General features: G+C 46.2%; 1 protein-coding gene across 1 annotated transcript in view; it reads right to left on the reverse strand.

Annotated features, from left to right (window-relative positions):
- The window catches only part of LOC126262621 (sex peptide receptor), a 1,348,766-nt gene that overhangs the window by 858,954 nt on the left and 469,774 nt on the right, over positions 1-20,038 (reverse strand). The gene's annotated exons all lie outside the window — the stretch shown is intronic.

A 20,038-nucleotide genomic window follows, 5' to 3' on the forward strand; every position in this document is an offset into this window, starting at 1 on the left:
GAAGACAGTATGGGATTTTTGAACAGCTAACGATATAACTGTGCTGTGGCGGAATGGTCAAGTGTAGTGACTGCCTTTGTGGCCGAGCGGTTCTAGGCGCTTCAGTCCGGAACCTCGCGGCTGCTACGGTCGCAGGTTCGAACCCTGCCATGGGCATGGATGTGTCTGATGTCCTTAGGTTAGTTAGTTTTAAGTAGTTCTAAGTCTAGGGGACTGATGACCTCAGATGTTAAGTCCCATAGTGCTTGGAGCCATTTTTTTGTAGTGACTGCCAATTCGTTTGCTTGGGTTCGATTCCCGCTTCTACAAAAATTTTCTATTGTTCATTTTATTTTATTCCTCACAATCTTAACCTATTAATTGTGAAAACTAAATTTATCTAAACAGTACTAGTTATAGAGGGTGAAAAGTATTTAAACCACCAAACTCTGGGTGGTTGTAGGGGACATCAAAACAAATATTTTTCCCTAATGTCATTTTCTCCTATGAGGAGTATTTAAACCGGTAGAGGAAGATTTCTCTGGCGGCAAATTAATTAAACCAACGAACACTTCTCCATTTTTTTATGACCAAGAGACAAAACATTAACACAACTCAATTTCAACTAAAGTAAATTTTCAAAAATGCCTCCATTGACACATAAACAAAGGTTACACCTTCGGATCATGTTTTGTCTGACACGGGAATATTCTGAATTGTTCCTGCTGCCGCTACTATCCGGGCAACCAGATCCTCTTCTGATGCTACAGGAGTTGCGTGAATATGGTTACACATCTCTCCCAACACAAAAAACTCCAGAGGGGACATATCTGGGGATCGAGCAGGCCATGGTACAGGACGACCTCTGCTAATCCACGTTTCTGGGAACCGACGCGTATGATGACTGAAATGTAATGGCGCCCCGTCATGTTGGAACCACATGTGTTGTCTTTTAGGGAGCGGGACGTCTTCCAGCAATTCTGGCAGTGCTCCGGCGAGAATTTTTGTAATAATGCCTGCCATTTAGTGTCCTAGGCAGCAGATACGGCCCAATTAAACAGTCCCCAACAACACCGACCCACACATTAACGAAGAACCGCACTTGATGAGTGCTAGTAACTGTAGCATGTGGTTGATCCTCACTCCAAACACGCGAATTGTTCGTGTTGAAGAATCCATCACGCCCGAAAGGTGCTTCATCGGTAAAGAACACAGAGGACGGAAACGTAGGATGCATTTCACACTGTTCCGGGTACCACTGCGAAAATTGTGCTATGGGTGGATAATCTTCTGATTCCAGGTTGTGGGCATGCTGTAAGTGAAGTGGACGTAACAATTGCTCTCGAAGGACTATTCTTACATTCGTCTGATTCGTCCCCATGTTACGTGCAATTGCACGAGTGCTGATTGAAGGATCCCGCTCCACATGCTGCAAGACAGCTTCCTCAAATTGCAGCGTTCTTACCGTGCAACGGCGTCCCTGCCCAGGTAAACTGCTAAATGACCTGCTCACACGCAGACATTGGTACATAGCAGCAAAGGTCGTATGATGCGGGATACGTCGATTAGGATAGTGTTGTTGATAAACCCTCTGTGCAGCTCGTCCGTTGTGGTGTGCTACGTAGTACGCACCAACCATATAGGTGTACTCTCTCCAGGTGTATCGCTCCATTCGTAAACAGAGACAATGTACTACTACACTGGTGGACAGCAGTTGCCTACAACTGAAGAGCGTAATACGCCCTCTAACAACTGAAGATCGTAATACGGCCTCCACCGGTTTAAATAATCCTCATAGGAAAAATGACAGCCGGCCGAAGTGGCCGTGCGGTTAAAGGCGCTGCAGTCTGGAACCGCGAGACCGCTACGGCCGCAGGTTCGAATCCTGCCTCGGGCATGGATGTTTGTGATGTCCTTAGGTTAGTTAGGTTTAACTAGTTCTAAGTTCTAGGGGACTAATGACCTCAGCAGTTGAGTCCCATAGTGCTCAGAGCCATTTGAACCATTTTTGAAAAATGACATTCCGGAAAAATATTTGTTTCGATGTCCCCTACAACCTCCCAGAGTTTGTCGGTTTAAATAATTTTCACCCTGCTTGTGTAGAATTAATATACTTCAATTACGACTAATATCCTTGTAAGTTAAAACGCTGTAGCTGGTGGTAAGGAAAGCGAGCATACAAGGTAATTTATTAAGAAAGTGTATGAAAAGAACTTGATCTGCTGGCATTATATTTGCAATATAATTTTTTGCTTTCCGTGTTCGTCATTCAGCGGCAGTTGTGTATGGCGCACAGTGGAAGTAGAAGATGTAGGACATATTAATGCATTGATCAAAACACATAGTGGAAATCGCAAACAAAAAAGATGGCTCTGAGCATTATGGGACTTAACACCTCAGGTCATCAGTCCCCTAGTACTTAGAACTACTTAAACCTAACTAACCTAAGGACATCACACACATCCATGCCCGAGGCAGGATTCGAACCTGCAACCATAGCAGTCGCGCAGTTCCAGACTGTAGCGCCTAGAACCGCTCGGCCACCCCGGAAGGCAAATCGCAAACATTTAAAGAAATATTTCATCATAGTGCATTAGGCAAAGCTAATATCGCAACATATTAAGTCGCACGTATCATGGCGACATAGTGAACCAGTGTGTCTACATATAGAGTACGAATCAACATTTGACTAGTAGCTCACATATCGGTACCACGGCGCAATGATCAAGAGAATCAACTGTAAATTCGTCTGCTCAGGTCCGATTAACGTGGCCACCATCAGTTTCTACTTCATTTCATTTTATTGCTCGAAATGTTAAAATATTAATTACACTCCTGGAAATGGAAAAAAGAACACATTGACACCGGTGTGTCAGACCCACCATACTTTCTCCGGACACTGCGAGAGGGCTGTACAAGCAATGATCACACGCACGGCACAGCGGACACACCAGGAACCGCGGTGATGGCCGTCGAATGGCGCTAGCTGCGCAGCATTTGTGCACCGCCGCCGTCAGTGTCAGCCAGTTTGCCGTGGCATACGGAGCTCCATCGCAGTCTTTAACACTGGTAGCATGCCGCGGCAGCGTGGACGTGAACCGTATGTGCAGTTGACGGACTTTGAGCGAGGGCGTATAGTGGGCATGCGGGAGGCCGGGTGGACGTACCGCCGAATTGCTCAACACGTGGGGCGTGAGGTCTCCACAGTACATCGATGTTGTCGCCAGTGGTCGGCGGGAGGTGCACGTGCCCGTCGACCTGGGACCGGACCGCAGCGACGCACGGATGCACGCCAAGACCGTAGGATCCTACGCAGTGCCGTAGGGGACCGCACCGCCACTTCCCAGCAAATTAGGGGCACTGTTGCTCCTGGGGTATCGGCGAGGACCATTCGCAACCGTCTCCATGAAGCTGGGCTACGGTCCCGCATACCGTTAGGCCGTCTTCCGCTCACGCCCCAACATCGTGCAGCCCGCCTCCAGTGGTGTCGCGACAGGCGTGAATGGAGGGACGAATGGAGACGTGTCGTCTTCAGCGATGAGAGTCGCTTCTGCCTTGGTGCCAATGATGGTCGTATGCGTGTTTGGCGCCGTGCAGGTGAGCGCCACAATCAGGACTGCATACGACCGAGGCACACAGGGCCAACACCCGGCATCATGGTGTGGGGAGCGATCTCCTACACTGGCCGTACACCACTGGTGATCGTCGAGGGGACACTGAATAATGCACGGTACATCCAAACCGTCATCGAACCCATCGTTCTACCATTCCTAGACCGGCAAGGGAACTTGCTGTTCCAACAGGACAATGCACGTCCGCATGTATCCCGTGCCACCCAACGTGCTCTAGAAGGTGTAAGTCAACTACCCTGGCCAGCAAGATCTCCGGATCTGTCCCCCATTGAGCATGTTTGGGACTGGATGAAGCGTCGTCTCACGCGGTCTGCACGTCCGGCACGAACGCTGGTCCAACTGAGGTGCCAGGTGGAAATGGCATGGCAAGCCGTTCCACAGGACTACATCCAGCATCTCTACGATCGTCTCCATGGGAGAATAGCAGCCTGCATTGCTGCGAAAGGTGGATATACACTGTACTAGTGCCGACATTGTGCATGCTCTGTTGCCTGTGTCTATGTGCCTGTGGTTCTGTCAGTGTGATCATGTGATGTATCTGACCCCAGGAATGTGTCAATAAAGTTTCCCCTTCCTGGGACAATGAATTCACGGTGTTTTTATTTCAATTTCCAGGAGTGTATAAAACTATTATAGCACATTCGTAAAATTTGGCATGAGCTGCCACTGGCTATAGGGCAACTGCTTTTTACAGTTTTTAATAATGATCTGGTGGATTACGTTGGAAGCTCAGTCAGCTGCTCGCAGAAGCTGCTGTTACCTGTAGGTAGGCTGCAATGATAGAAAACTGTGGCGTAATGCAGAGAATCTGCGGTTGTTGGAGCGACTGGCAGTCTACCGTGAACTTAAATAACTGTAAAATAAATAATGGAAGAGATCAGCTGCTTTTCAGTCACACTATAGGCGACAAATCAGTGGAACCAATAACTACCTTAAAGTACCTACGAATATACTACCCATAACGGCCTAACATTGAATGACCACATTAGACCATGAGAGCAGACTATCGCCCACCTTAAGAAGTGCACTACCGTCAACCGAGGTCGCACGAAGCTACTGCTTGCATCGGTTGGGATGGTTATGAGGTAAAACAGCCAGACGTCTTATACAGATCTAGGACAGAATTTTTTAAAATATCCTTGCTTTCCGTCCAGAATTTGAGAACCCAAAAATTAAAACTCTCTCAGTGGCTAATAAGCTCCGTAGAAAAAACAAGTAGCTCTCTACTTCATTTGTGATACTGTACCTATGCGAGCTCTATGGGAGTTTTTGCGACAACGGGTACCGAACTCTTAGGGACGGTATTGACGCTTGTACGCAGATCCTCAGCTGTTACACATCAGGGATGCACAAATTAATCTTCCACGTGAACTATGTTTATTCGTTATTAATAACAGCCAGTTATGTACTGAATGTGCCTAGACTCAACATTTAGTGTATCAGCATACTTATCATTGAGATTAAATACGAGGACGTTCTGGAACGTATTACGTCCAGATTTATTATGTAAAATCTCTTACAACTTATTATATAAAACAACACCCTACATCTTTATTCTTCATGTCTACATGTTTTCAGTCCTCTGCCATGAGATGGGTCCGAACCCAGCACCCTCTACTTCAGAACGACAATGCCAGAACATACACTAGCACCGCGACATCTACAACAATCCGATTCTTTGGTTGGGCTTGCACTCGTCTTCCTCTATATAGTCTTGGCGTGGTCCCATACGGTTTTCATCTGTTTCCGAAACTTGAAGAACACCTCCAAGGAGTTCACTTTGATAGTGATGAAGCAGTGGAATCCGAGTAGAGGTTATGGCCGCGTCAAAGATGTCGAATAGTCTACTGCGATAGCATCGACACACTCGTATCTCATTAAAAGAAGTATGTTCGTAGCCAGATGACTATGTTGAGAAATAAATACGTACACATGAAGAATAAATATGTATAATGTTGACAACACTTAAACGGATTACACAAAAAAAATTTGGAGGCCTCGTTTTTTAGCATGCCCTCGTATATCTGTTCCGCTGAACATTACGTCTATCTTACCTCACTCTCCATTACTTACATACTCATTTCCTGTTGTTCTTATGCAGTGCGTAAGGCTTCAACGAAGCCCATTCAGCGCACTTGATTTCGGACGAGCGTCTTCAACTCTGCAAACGTTTCACCTCCTTCTTAGTCTCTTCCTCCACTGACCTCCTCTAGGATGCAATTAGTCATTTTCCTTCCGTTTTTCTCTGTAGGTTCAAGCAAGCAGCATCTTCTACAGCATCCTAGCTTATTCGGAGTGTTTGTCCGATCCACTTCCAGTTTGATCTCTTGATTTGGATGGTGATAGGTTCTTCTCTCTTTCGATTCATGACGGGCGCTGATAACCGCGCATTTGAGGGCCCCACAAACCAAACATCATCATCATCTTCATTCATGAGTCTTCATCGGATATCATATTTTACCAAAATATTTCAAGAATTTTCCTAGGACATTTTCTGAGGAAGACTTGCAAACTCTTGGTGACTGTAGAGGTAACCTTCCAAATTCTACATCTGTATAAGGGCACTACTTTCACGTTTGTTTATAAATTTCGTAGTTTAATTGGTGTGACAAGCTCTCTTGCACTCCACAATGGATACAGCTGGATAAAGGCGCCATTCGCCTTTCGGATTCTTGCTCTAACACACAGCTTTTAGTAAATAACCACCAAGGTATGTGAACTCTTTTACATATTCGACTTTCACTCTCTGGTTTCTAGTATCTCTTCTATTGATTTTCTTAATATTCGCCTCCGCCCCGTTTACATTCAGCCCAACAGTCTGGCCTTCAAGGTCCTACAGTTTTCATATCAACAAGTTCCTTCGAGACGAAGCAGATGTCGTCGGCCAAATGAAAATCTTCCACTCCCTCACTCAACCCCCTTTGCATCCCACTCTTCTTCTCCACCACTTTCCTCAACATTTCAAGCACTACTAGAAAGATAATGGTGATGATGAGGTTCCATACTTCAAGGAGCGTAGGGGGACGATGCGGGAGACTCAAACCGCCGACTTGGCAAGCTCCTAGCGGAGGTGGTTTGCCATTGCCTTCCTCCGACCGTAATGGGGAGATAAAACACATCCTTGGGGAACTCCAGATGTAACAGGGAGGACTCCGTAGTTTTAACCTCGTGGATTTCTCAGCATGTGGAATTAATGTGTCTCCCTAATACCCTTAAATATGTTCTCTAACGTCACTCACTTTTTCAAATGTTTGTATCTACACCTAACATTCCTTTATTTATTCAAAGAGTACAGATAAATAAGGTAAATAACACTATCTGATGTGAAATTTAATACTATAAAACAGGAAAGGAAATGTCATTCAAAAGTAGACGAAAACCGATTAAACTACACGTATAAACGCTAAGCCATAAAGATAAGGTAATCATCATAATATGCCCAGCTACTCCCCATAATATTTGTATCCTTCACACTTCTTCATATGACGTGACAAAATTCATGGGATAGCGATGCGCACACATAAAGATGGCGATAGTTGGTTGGTTGGATTAAAAGAGGGGATAAGGGACCAAACGACGAGGTCATCAGTCCCTTGTCCCGAATAAAACAATGCCAAAAGTGTGAGAATGAAACAAGCGAGACTTACAACTCAAAACAGAATGAAAGGAAAAAAAATTACAAGAACGAGGAAGGACAACAAACATGTAAATGGACAAAAGGGGACAAGAAAACCACAGAAACGCAAGAAACGGGATGAAGAGATTAAAACCACAAAGCATATTACCATGGTTGGCTGACCATGAGAATGAAAAAGGTGAAGCCAGCAACTCTGCAATACATTAATACCTCCACCCTAGAAGCACTAGGGTTGAGGACACAGAGGGAGAAAGGACATGCGCTAAAACTTGGATCAAATGATAAAACCTACCCTCACGAATAAAGCGTATAACTAAATCAGCCGATGAGGCGTTTTCAGATAAAATTAGCGGCAACGAGTCCAGTAACCCAAGATTTCGTCGCTGGGCAATCAAAGTGGGACAGTGCACCAGAATATGGGCCACTGTCAACCGGACGCCGCACCGACGCTCAGGCGGGTCTTCTCGCGGAGCCGGCAGAGGACAACTGATTACCTGCGAGAGGCCAGCATGGAAGTTTTCCACACATTCGTAATCTCCTTAATGACACGCAGTTTGTTGTGTCTGTTATGCCATTCCGCCTCCCAAAGCCGAAAAACCCTACGGAGTAAGTCAGAACGCAGGTCAGGTTCATAGAACCCCATCTCCAGAAGCGGTTTCCGAGGTTTCCTGTTTGGCCTGGCTGTCGGCAAGTTCGTTGCCTGGGATGCCGACGTGTCCTGGGGTCCACACAAACACCACTGAATAAAGGGACCGGTCCAGGGCATAGATGAACTCCTGGATAAAGGCTACCAAAGGATGTCGAGGGTAGCACTGGTCGATAGCTTGTAAGCTGCTCAAGGACTCAGTACACAGAAGAAACGACTCCCTGGGGCAAGAACGGATATACTGAAGTGCACGAGAGATGGCCACCAGCTCTGCAAGGAATATACTGCAGCCTTCGGCCAAGGAATGCTGTTAAAACTGGCCTCTGTGGACGTAGGCGAAGCCAATATGACCACCATCTATCGAGCCATCTGTGTAAACCATTTCAGAGCCCCGGAACACGTAAAGAATCGAGAGGAAGTGACAGCGGAGAGGGGCAGGAGTAACTGAGTCCTTAGGGTCATGCGAAAGGTCCAGACGCAACTGCAGCCTAAGGAGTTGTATGCGGACGGAACTGGATGGGAGGTGGTAAATTGAAGGACTCCAGTTCCGACGGAAGGAATCGCACGCGAACCGCAGTCGTTAGCTTTGACCTGGGCCGCCGATGCGGGAGATGAACTGCCAAGTGTGGAAAAAGGAGACGGTAATTCGGAAGCTCAGGAGAACTACAAATGTGTGCAACGGAACTGGTGAGCAGTTGTGGACGTCGGATCTGCAATGGAGGGACTCCGGCCTCCACCACGACACTGGTCACCGGACTCGTTCTAAAAGCTCCCGTCGCTACGCGAACGCCACAGTGGTGCACTGGGTCGAGTACATGCAACGCTGAGGGCGCCGCCGAACCATAAACCAGACTCCCATAGTCAAGGCGGGATTGAACAAGGGCTTTGTAGAGTTGCAGCAGAGTAGAGTGGTCCGCACCCCAGTTGGTGTTGCTCAGACAGCAGAGGATATTGAGGTGCTGCCAGCAAATCCGCTTTAGCTGACGAAGGTGAGGTAGCCAAGACAACAGGCGTCGAAAACCAGTCCTAAGAATCGATATGTCTCCACTACAGTGAGTGGAACATCATGAAGGTAAAGTTCTGGTTCCGGATGAACGGTACGTCTCCGACAGAAGTGCATGAAACACTACTTAGCGGCCGAAACCTGGAAGCCGTGGGCGAGACTCCATGACTGCGCCTTTTGGATGGCTCCCTGCAGTCGCCGCACAGCAACACCAGTACTGATGGAACAGTACGAAATGCAGAAGTCGTCTGCATACATAGAGGGTGAGACGGACGGCTCTACAGCTGCTGCTATACCGTTAATGGCCACTAAAAATAGTGATACACTCAATACAGAGCTCTGCGGCACCCCATTCTCCTGGATAAGGGAGGAGGTGGGAGGGGGGGGGGGGCAGAACCATGGGAGGCACAAACTTGGACACAGAAAATCGGAGTGACAGGAAACTTCGGACAAAAATAGGGAGCGGTACTCGGAGACCCCACCCATATGTGTCAAGGATATGTCACCAGATGGTGTTACACACTTTGCGTATATCAAAAAAGACGGCAACCAGGTGCTGGCGTCTTTAAAAGACTGTTCGGATGGTGGGCTCGAGGGACAAAAGATTATCAGTGGTAGAGCGACCCTGTCAGAGGCCGCCCTGATATGGAGACAGTAGGTCACGTGACTCCAGGACGTAACCCAACCGCCCACACACCATTCGTTCCAGCAGATTACAAACAACGTTTGTGAGGCTGATGGGCCGATAGCTATCCACATGAAGCAGGTTTTTACCGGGTTTGAGCACCGGAACGATGGTGTTCTCCCGCTACTGTGATGAAGAGACTCCGTCGCACCAGATGAAGTTGAAGATGACGAGGAGATGGCGCTTGTAGTCAGATGAGAGATGTTTAATCATCCGACTGAGGATCCGATCCGGCCCAGGAGCTGTGTCGGTGCAATGTGCAAGTGCGCTGAGGAACTCCCACACCGTAAATGAGGCGTTATAGGGTTCTCTGTGACGCGTAGTGAACGAGAGGACTTTACATTCCATCCACCGTTTGAGGGTGCGAAAGGTTGGGGGGTATTTCTGCGACGCAGAGGCTGGAGCATAGTGCTCAGCAAAGTGCTCAGCAATCGCGTTTACGTCAGTACATGCACGCCATTGTTGGTAACGCCAGTGACACCTGTTGGGTCTGGTACCCAAATGGGCGTCTGATCTTCTTACAGACTTGGGAAGGTGACATATGGCAACCAATGGTCGACACGTACCTCTCCCAACACTCCTGTTTACGTCGTTTTATAAGCTGGCGTACATGGGCACGGATCCACTTAAAGGCTATCAGATGCTCAAGGGAAGGGTGCCGCTTATGTCGCTGTAGAGCTCGCCGACGCTCTGTAATTGCCTCAGAGACTTTCGGTGACCGCCAAGGTACTGTTTTTTCCGGGGAACCCTAAAGAGGGAGGGATTGCGTTTTCAAACGGTTCAAATGGCTCTGAGCACTATGGGACTCAACTGCTGATGTCATAAGTCCCCTAGAACTTAGAACTACTTAAACCTAACTAACCTAAGGACAACACACACATCCATGCCCGAGGCAGGATTCGAACCTGCGACCGTAGCGGTCGCGCGGTTCAAGACCGTAGCGCCAGAACCGCTCGGCCACCAGCGGCCGGCGATTGCGTTTTCTGACGCAGAAACGATTATGGTAGTTGTTGTGTCTAGACAAGACAGTCGAGACACAAGGCGAGGAAGCCGAAAGGGCACACGTCAATTCACGCAGGCTTGTTTAGGTCTGAAACAGGATTCGTAATGAATGCTATAAAGAAAAGTACGTAGCTGCTAGAATACTTAACTTTATTCCATCATTTGTATACAGCATTCGTGATGATACAAGTGAGACTCTATCTTGAAATGGTTAATGGCGCCTTGCTAGGTCGTAGACATGGACTTAGCTGAAGGCTATTCTGTCTCTCGGCAAATGAGAGAAATGCTTCGTCAGTGTAGTAGCTAGCAAAGTCGTCGTACAACTGGGGCGAGTGCTAGTACGTCTCTCTAGACCTGCCGTGTGGTGGCGCTCGGTCTGATCACTGACAATGGCGACACGCGGGTCCGACATGTACTAATGGACCGCGGCCGATTTAAGCTACCACCTAGCAAGTGTGGTGTCTGGCGGTGACACCACAGTAGTCACCTGCTCACACATCACATCGATCGTACCATAGGGAGGAGAGTGAACGGTGACAGCAGAGGTGAAAGTTTCCCAGTCAGCCTTGTTTAATGTCCATCTGGGCAGACGTCCGTTGACTTTACGCCAGAGCAGTGACAGGAAGATGGGGAAGTGGTCACTACCACACAGGTCGTCATGTGCTGTCCAGTGGATAGATGGAAGAAGTCGTGGGCTGCAATTTGATAAATCAAAGGCCGAGTCAATCCCTCGAGCCACACTGAAATGTGTGGCGGCCCAATTATTTAAGAGGCAGAGGTCGAACTGAGACAGTAAAGTTGCGATATCCCTGCCTTGGCCAGTAAGCATGGTGTCACCACACAAGTGGTTATGTGCGTTAAAATCTCCCAAAAGTAGGAAAGGTTTAGGGAATTGATCAATCAATGCAGCTAACACATTCAGGGGTACTGCACCATCTGGATGAGATGATGATCGTATCACGTACGCAAGATATGGACAATGCATTCGCGGAGTTGTCATCTGCACCCAGGTGATTCATGTGAAAAGGTTTCCAACATGATTACGGGCACACGAAGGAAATCAACAGACTTTCAACGAAGAACGGTATTTGGAGCAAGACGCATGGAACATTCCATTTCAGAAAGCGTTAGGGAATTCAATAATCAGAGATCCACAGTGTCAACAGCGTGCCGACAAGATCACGTTCCAAGAATTACCTCTCTCCACGGCCAAAGCAGTGGCCGATGGCCTTCAATTAACGACCCAGAGCTACGGTGTTTGTGTCGAGTTGTCCGTCCTAAGAAAAAAGCTAAACAGCGTGAAATAATCGCAGAAATCAGTGTGGGACGTACGACGAACGTATTCGTTAGAACTGAGCTGTGTCATTTTGCGTTAAGGACTAGGGCAGGAGCCGATCGACGGAAGTGCCCTTGCTAACAACACGACATCGCCTGCAGCGCCTCTCCTCGGCTCGTGACTGTACTGGTTGGACTCTAGACAATTATAAAAACCGTGGCCTGGTCAAATGAGGCCAGATTTCAGTTGGTAAGAGTTGATGGTAGGATTCGATCATGGCGCAGACCCCACGAACCCATGTTGTCAACCAGACACTGTGAAAGCTGATGGTGGTTCCATTATAGTGTGGGCTGGGTTTACATTGAATAGACTGGGTTATAGACTGGAAGTGGTTATGTTCGGTTACTTGGAGATTATTTGCAGCAATTCATGGACTTCATATTCCCAAACAGTGATGGAATTTTTATTGATAATATGCTGTCCCACAGGGTTACAATTGTTTGTGACTAGTTTGAAGAACATTCTGGACAATTAGAGCGAATTATTTGGCCACCCATTTCGAACGACCTGTATCACATCTAACATTTATGAGACATAATCGAGAGATCGGTCTGAGCACAAAATCCTGCACCGACAACACTTTCGCAGTTATGGACAACTATACAGGCGGCATGCTTCTATACTTCAGCAGAGGACTTCGAGCGCCTAGTTAAGTCCATGGCACGACGAGCTGCTGCACTACACAGGGAAAAAAGGATAATTCAATGGATAGTATTGCCATATTTCAGAACTACATATATAAATTTCCTTCTACCTCAGCCGTGGCGGCTCGTGTTTGATCTATCGAACGTACCGCGTATAATATTATCGCTGTATCGCGGTGGAAAGAGAGAAGTGGCACCACATCGTGGGGGAAGTCGGCGAGGCACCTGTGACAGTCGAGTAGTTGGATTTTGGAGGGCGAGGAGAAACTGAGATAGACAGTATGCGCGGAGCGTGAAGCCGTGTCTGCCGACGCCGTGTGTGGTTGCAAGAGGAAAGTTTGCCACGTTACCCGATTGTGTTTGGGCGTTTTCGGCGGACTTGGTGGATAGAGGCGCCGATGTTGTCGGGAACATGCTGCTTCCTTGTTTATGATGGATTTACCGTTTGCTTCAAGTGACTACATTCTCGTCTCTATGGCTCTGTGACTGATGTGATGCCATTGCAAGCACAGTTAGTTTGGATATAAGCAGCATTTTGTTCGCAGTGTCCATCGTTCTGGCGATTACTGAGTGTGCTTGCCGTTGTGGTGTATTTATTGAGCAGTGTGCTTTGGACGCTTGACCTTACTATTATGAGTCCATTGCGTAAGGCCGCGTTTATCCTCTGAGGACATGTGTTCTGCATTTAAAAACTTAGTTGTTGTCAGTCACTGATTGCTCAAATGCATTCGTACGTCTCTGCTGAGGTGTTATTGTTTTACGCCCCTCTGAATGGGACAATGATAAAGGGCCTTACTATTACCGACCACCTTGTGTCCCACTGACTTGGTTGTGTTTTTTCAGCCACGTAATTTGTGTGTTTATCTGTGACATTGAGTGTTAATCATGTGACGAACACTGTTTTAGATATTTTAATCAGTGTGTTGCAGGGCATATCCTATTTGTGCCTCGCAAGTGGAGAGCGGAGGCGGTTTATTGGCCTTGATGATGTGTAGGTAGATCCATTTCACGAGTCCAGGACAGTCACCCGGAGATTTAGAAGTTGTATGTTGTGTTAAGTTAATACTCCTTATTTTAAGCGTAGTGAGCTCATGCAGAAAGTTTATGTGGTTTTGCTCAGATTGCGCGGTATGTTTAGATGACTCTGAATTCAGTGTGTTAAGTGGTGTCCTCTGAGGTGCTGGAAGTAGTGGATAGACAGCTGTTTTGGACACGTTGTATATGCAAACAATTTTTGTCTTTATTACGTTGGTGAGTTACTTGCCCTTTGTGTCACAGGTGGTGCTAATTTCATTAATTTCGCCACCGGTGTTCCCAGAGGCTGCGGGAGGAATCGACCCACTGTGGCAAGCAGTTACGTAGTCGCGCCCGCCCACCGTAGCGAGCGTTGTTTACTAGCCCGACGCCTTCCTGTACTTGGTGGCGGGAGCGTGTTGACTGGTTTCTTACGGCTTGCAGTCTGGGAAACCGTGCGTGCCTTTGGTGTACACGTGGAAGACATGTTTTGCTTCCAGTACCTCGGAGTGGCTCTATGTGGGTAATGAGAACGTCTTATGTTGTTGGTGGCTCAGGCCGAAAGTGGTTCATTTGCTAAACAGAAGGTGTATATGCATTTCTTTCCCATAATTCTGTAAACATGTTCAGGTGGTTGCGTTTTTTTTTAAGTCAATTGAACTGTTGTTCAGAGGTTACTATGTATGGCCATTAACTTATGCAGACATTTAATAGCAAGGAAGTGTATTGAATTCTGGTTTCAAGTTGTGTTGATTATGTGGGGAAATTGCCTTGAACAGACATTTAATTAATTAGTAAACAAATGAATGCTATTTGTGAGTTGAAGTTTATTGTGTTCCTAAACATTTTAACGATTATTTTTAGTAGTTCAATTATGCAGATAGGCGATTTACAAGGCCTGTTGTGTTGTTTCCTTTTAAAAGTATTATCAGTCTTATTAATAAAGAAGTGTTGTAAAAAAAATAAAAAGTGAATTAAGTGCCTCAAATCCCTTTGGTCCACACCTTCCGTCATTCACCCTTGGGTGGTATTAAAAAATAGTGAAAGCCCATTTCACTACCGAACGATCTCCGTTGCTCCCCAAGCAATACAATTTACTGGCGCCCATTCTTGATGGTGCGGCGCACTCGGCTGGACCACATGGCTCGTACATTCAGAATGTGTTTACAAGAGGGATTGTGGACACAAGCAGTTTTCTAGAGCACTGCCATCATTTCCCATCCATCAGATGGTGATCTCTCCTGCTGATGCTAGCTCAGTCTTTTCACAATGAAAAATCTCACGCAAATAGGTTATGGACTTTTATTCTCATTAAATGTAATTCTTTTTCCTACTCATATATTTGTGATTTTTTTTAGGGTTACGATTCGTTTTCCTCTCCTAATTAATTTCCATGGTTTTCAATCGTGTTTGATTCTTGGTGGGTTCATGAAGGCCCAACAAATTTCTGACATAACAGGGTCGGCTGGGTATCACCAACGATGGGTACTATTAATTTTAGTAGTTGGCACCCGTTTAACACACAATTTTTATGGTGTATCTTGCAAGCACAGATTATTAACTCCCACCACTCCCCCACTTTCCACATGAGGCACTGCAAATATCTTTCCCCAGTTGTACGAACGTGCACCTCCAGAATTTTGCATTTCCCTGGAAGTCATTTGAAATAACAGAATGCTGCGTGACATGTGTGTGGGCGAGTGGTCATTTGAAGCTTAGGGTAATTCTGAATTTGCTCACTGTCTTTCAGTATGTTTTAAAGTATAAGTGTTGTTTCTGGATATTCACATTTCTCTGCCATTTTAGCTTGGGTTTTGCAGGTTGTGACTGCTATGCCATCACAAACAGCGTACTCACAGTGGAAATCAGGGCACCTGTTCTGATCTTTGCATTGGGCAGTCTAGCCAGCAGCATGCAGGGACCTGTGTACAGTCCCCTCCTGTGTGAGGTACCCGGTAACTGGTGGCTAGCAGCAGCGGTCTCAACACTCTGATCGCGTGCCTCCAGCGAGTGGGACTCCAGGAAAGATTGTGGTGAATTCACTGCAATTGACACCTAGAACTGGGGACGGGGTCCTACCTATGGCAGACTTAGTGATGCACAAGTCCAGGGACCACGCAAGGGAAGCAGTATTTGTTTAAACAGAGATACAAGTATTCCTATTGCGGCAGTTGCCTTAAATTGTGATATCTGAGGGGCGATTCAGGACGCACAAGAAATCTGACGACCATGCAGGCTCCACCAGTATCCCAGAATGAGCCAGCTTGGATTATGTTGTTATGTGGCTGGGGGCTTGGGGAAACTGAAAACCATGCAGGCTGCACCAATAACCTAGGGTCAGCCACCCTGGATCTTTCAATAAACAGGAAAAATGCGTAGTCTTGGGTTTTTTAAGTTCCCACCATTTTATACTTAGGACAGCTGGCCTCGGTCTGCCATCTGGTATTGTTATTATGCACATAGTGAAATTGGCGTACCTCTGAATTTGCCGCCATTTACTAATTTCTCTCCACTTTTAGAATTTATCACCATTTTGTATGTAGGTTAATTTGCCTATATCAGGGGCGGGGGCTGGGGAAGAGGGGGAAACTGGTAACAGCAGATGACATCAACGGGACACAGAGAGGTTTAGGGCTCTAGCAACATAGAAGACTACATTACAATTGGAACAGTTGTACTACTAATATAGTAGAACTCCTAGGAATCGCTCTTTGAAGGTCCACGAGGACAAGATTAGCCTTCCCCCCACGCTCTGGTTAAAGAGCAGTGTGATGTGATAGTTCTTTTGCAATGAAGTTTTTGTCAGATAAAGTTTCACGTATTAAGTGACGTTTCATTTGCTAATAATGCAATTGTAGGCAATTACAGTGAAACTAGTAAGAGGTATGGAACTATCAGCAGTAATATGGTGATAGTACTTTGAAATTAATATTACCGGCTGTCATTGACGTTACTGACGGTATAAACACCGTACTGAATGTTCAACTGACACCCGCACAGAAATAAATGGTGAGACGGCAGCATAATTTTGCGACACTTCCTTAGGGATTCATGACGCGTCACTCATGTAATTCTTCGATGCTCACAGACGTCTCACTGCCACTGAGCAAATTTGAGAACTTGGTATCTAGGAAATAGAGGAAAATAGAGAAAAAATATTTATGATTGACATGCGACTAGCACAACAATGAAGTGAAAATTGCAGACGAAAAGGCAGAAGAAAATGTGAAGCAAGTGCGATTAAAAACTCATAGGTCCCAATAAAACTACCAGCATCTTACAGTCATCGAGATTTGCAGGCTTTAATGTTGTGGTTGTTGTTGTTACTGTTGTTTTCGTTGTCGACCTATTTAGTGCGAAGACATGTTTGATGCATTTCTTCACGCAAGTATATCCTGCGCAAGCATCTACATTGTAACCTCCCCACACGAATTTTATAAATATGAATAAATGATTGTGATTCTCATTTAATGTAACCTCTGAACAAAATAGGTTCCCATTTATTATCTCCGTGCAGAAATGCATTCACATTTAATGTACCCACAAAATTCTTTTCTCATTTAATGTTAAGTTCGAAACAGAAAAATTCCTAAACCCCAAAATAATAAAAAAATTCAGTAACCTGGTAAATTTTAGGACGACAGCAGCGCTGCGCCACGGCCGTGTATTCTGAATAAAAAAAAGCAAAAATTCTTACCTCAATAAAAACCGCGAATATATCTGCTCTTACCTAAAAAAATTTCGGCGCAGCTCCGTGCAATGCTGGCCTATACATTTGTGATTCGTGAAAGGAATGATCATGCATTGGATGAATTCTTTAAATTGAAATGAATGCTTTTTTAAAAAAATTACTTTATATTACAAAAATTATTATTAGGGCATTTTTAAAAAAAAATGGATGACAGTTCACATACATTACTAGATATGTACAAGGCTGCTTCTTTACCTTATACAATAATACTCAGCCGCCAGAGTCCCGACCAGAGCAGACTGCAGACAAGCGCAGACATGCGCAGACTACTGCAGACTAGCGACAAGCAACAACTAACAACATACTGCTCTCTGGTCAGAGACTCTCCTATGCCTTGCCTATTGCAGGCATCGCATACCTCTTACAACATTTCCGTGTAAATACTGCAGCTCGCATCTATTTGCACTTCCTTAATGTACTCGAGCCTTGCTCTTCCTCTCCAAATTTTACTCCTTACACACGCGTTCAGTACCAAATTTAATGGTTCCTCGATACTACAGGTTGTGTCCTGTCAAGTGATCCCTTCTTTTAGACAGTCTCTGTCCTAATCTCTTCCTCAATAGTTATTCGATCTACCCGTCTTGACTTCAACAACCTTCTGTAGTACCATATTTCAAAATCATCCATTTATTCTAGTCTGTGCTGTTTCTCCACGAAAGGGTACCATCCACGCACAGTAATTTCCCCGAATTTTTAATCTGAAAACCCTTATAGCTCTCTAAATAAAACTAACTTTATTAAAATACTACATCTTTATTCTTCATGTCTACATGTTTATTTCTCAACTTAGTCACCCTGGAGACGGACAGATTTCTACCAACGAGATTCGAACTGGTTGATCCCGTCTCTGTAGAATGTTTGATTCTGTTGTCGGAATCACAGCGTCACGTCTCTGCTTGCACCGGTTCATCTTTTTCAAAGTGAAGTCCACGAAGGCGTTCTTTAAGTTTTGGAAACAGATGAAAATCGGATGGAGTCAAGTCTGTATGGAAAATGATCGATGACAGTGGACCCAAGGCGTCGGCTTGTTGCAGATGTCGTGGAGGCCGTGTGTGGTCTGGCTTTGTCTTGCTGTAGGAGAGGCTGCTCGAAGTGTGGACGGTGACGTCAAATTCGAAACTCCACTGCAGCACGCCATTTCTTACGCGCCAACATACACTCATGCTCATAAATTAAGGACAATTGCAGAATGTGGTGTCACACAACGAGGCACTACACAAAACTGGCGCTAATACCATAGGCACATAGGGAACAGACACGACACAGATCTGCAAGTCCACGGTATTGGTAATAAGTCGAGAAAATCGCAAAGAAACACATGTGCTACAAAACGCCACTGTTTCTTGCGCAGGTACCCCTACATCAATAAGGGATATGACCACCATGCACACGTACACAAGTCGCACAACGGGTTGGCATACTCTGAATCAGGTGCTCGAGCAGCTGCTGGGGTACAGCTTCCATTCTTGCACGAGTGCCTGTCGGAGCTCCTGATGTGTCTTAGGGGTTGGAAGACGTGCAGCGATACGTCGACCGAGAGCATCCCAGACGTGCTCGATGGGGTTTTGGTCTGGAGAACAGGCAGGCCACTCCATTCGCCTGATATCTTCTGTTTCAACGTACTCCTCCACGATGGCAGCTCGGTGGGGTCGTGCGTCATCATCCATCAGGAGGAAGGTGCGACCCACTGCGCCCCTGAAAAGGCGGTCATACTGGAGCAAAATTAAGTTCCGATACACCTGACCTTTTACAGTTCCTCTGTCAAAGATATGCAAGGGTGTACGTGCACCAATCATCATCCCACCCCACACCATCAAACCACGACCTCCATACAGGTACCTTTCAGCGACATTAAGGGGTTGGTATCTGGTTCCTGGTTCAAGCCAGATGAGAACCCGGGAGAATCACTGTTCAGACTATTCCTGGACTCGGCCGTGAACATAACCTGGGACCACTGTTCCAATGACCGTGTACTCTGTTCTTGACCAGGTCTCCGGCCGAATAAACCATGTCTGTTCAGTTGTCTGTAGACTGTGTGTCTGGAGTCAACTGTTCCAGTGGCCGTGGTGAGGTCCCGAGCAAGGCTACCTGCAATATTCCGTGACCGTCTTCGGGCACTGATGGTGTGATATCGGTCTTCTTGTGATTTTGTACACTGTGGACGTCCCGTACTGTAGCACCTGGACTCGTTTCCTGTCTGCTGGAATCGTTTCCATAATCGTGAGATAACACTTTTTAGCACGCGGAGGTTCCGTGCTACGACCTGCTGTGTTTGACCAGCCTCCAGTCGCCCTAGTATTATACCCTTCATAAAGTCATCAATATGTGTCTTTGAGCCATTTTCAACACACAGTCACCATTGGCACGTCTGAAAACGTCTGCATACTTACGTGCGGCACCGTACTCTGACATGCACCAACACACCTCTGCATATGTGGACTGCTGCCAGCGCCACCGTGCGACGACCGCAGGTCAAATGCACCGCATGTTCATACTCCGAGGTGATTTAAACCCACAAACCTCCCACCAGAGCCTTGTTTGACCATATATCAGCATTATCCTTAATTTATGAGCATGAGTGTAGCTAGGTGACTAACCTACATGTTACGCGGTAAAGCTTTGAGCCCTTAGCGGCCGACGGCTGCAAATATGTAGACATGAAAAACAGAGATGTAGAATGTTTGTTATATTGCAGACGCCTTAAGAGCT

The sequence above is a fragment of the Schistocerca nitens genome, chromosome 6, assembly GCF_023898315.1.
Source record: "Schistocerca nitens isolate TAMUIC-IGC-003100 chromosome 6, iqSchNite1.1, whole genome shotgun sequence".
Taxonomy (NCBI): domain Eukaryota; kingdom Metazoa; phylum Arthropoda; class Insecta; order Orthoptera; family Acrididae; genus Schistocerca; species Schistocerca nitens.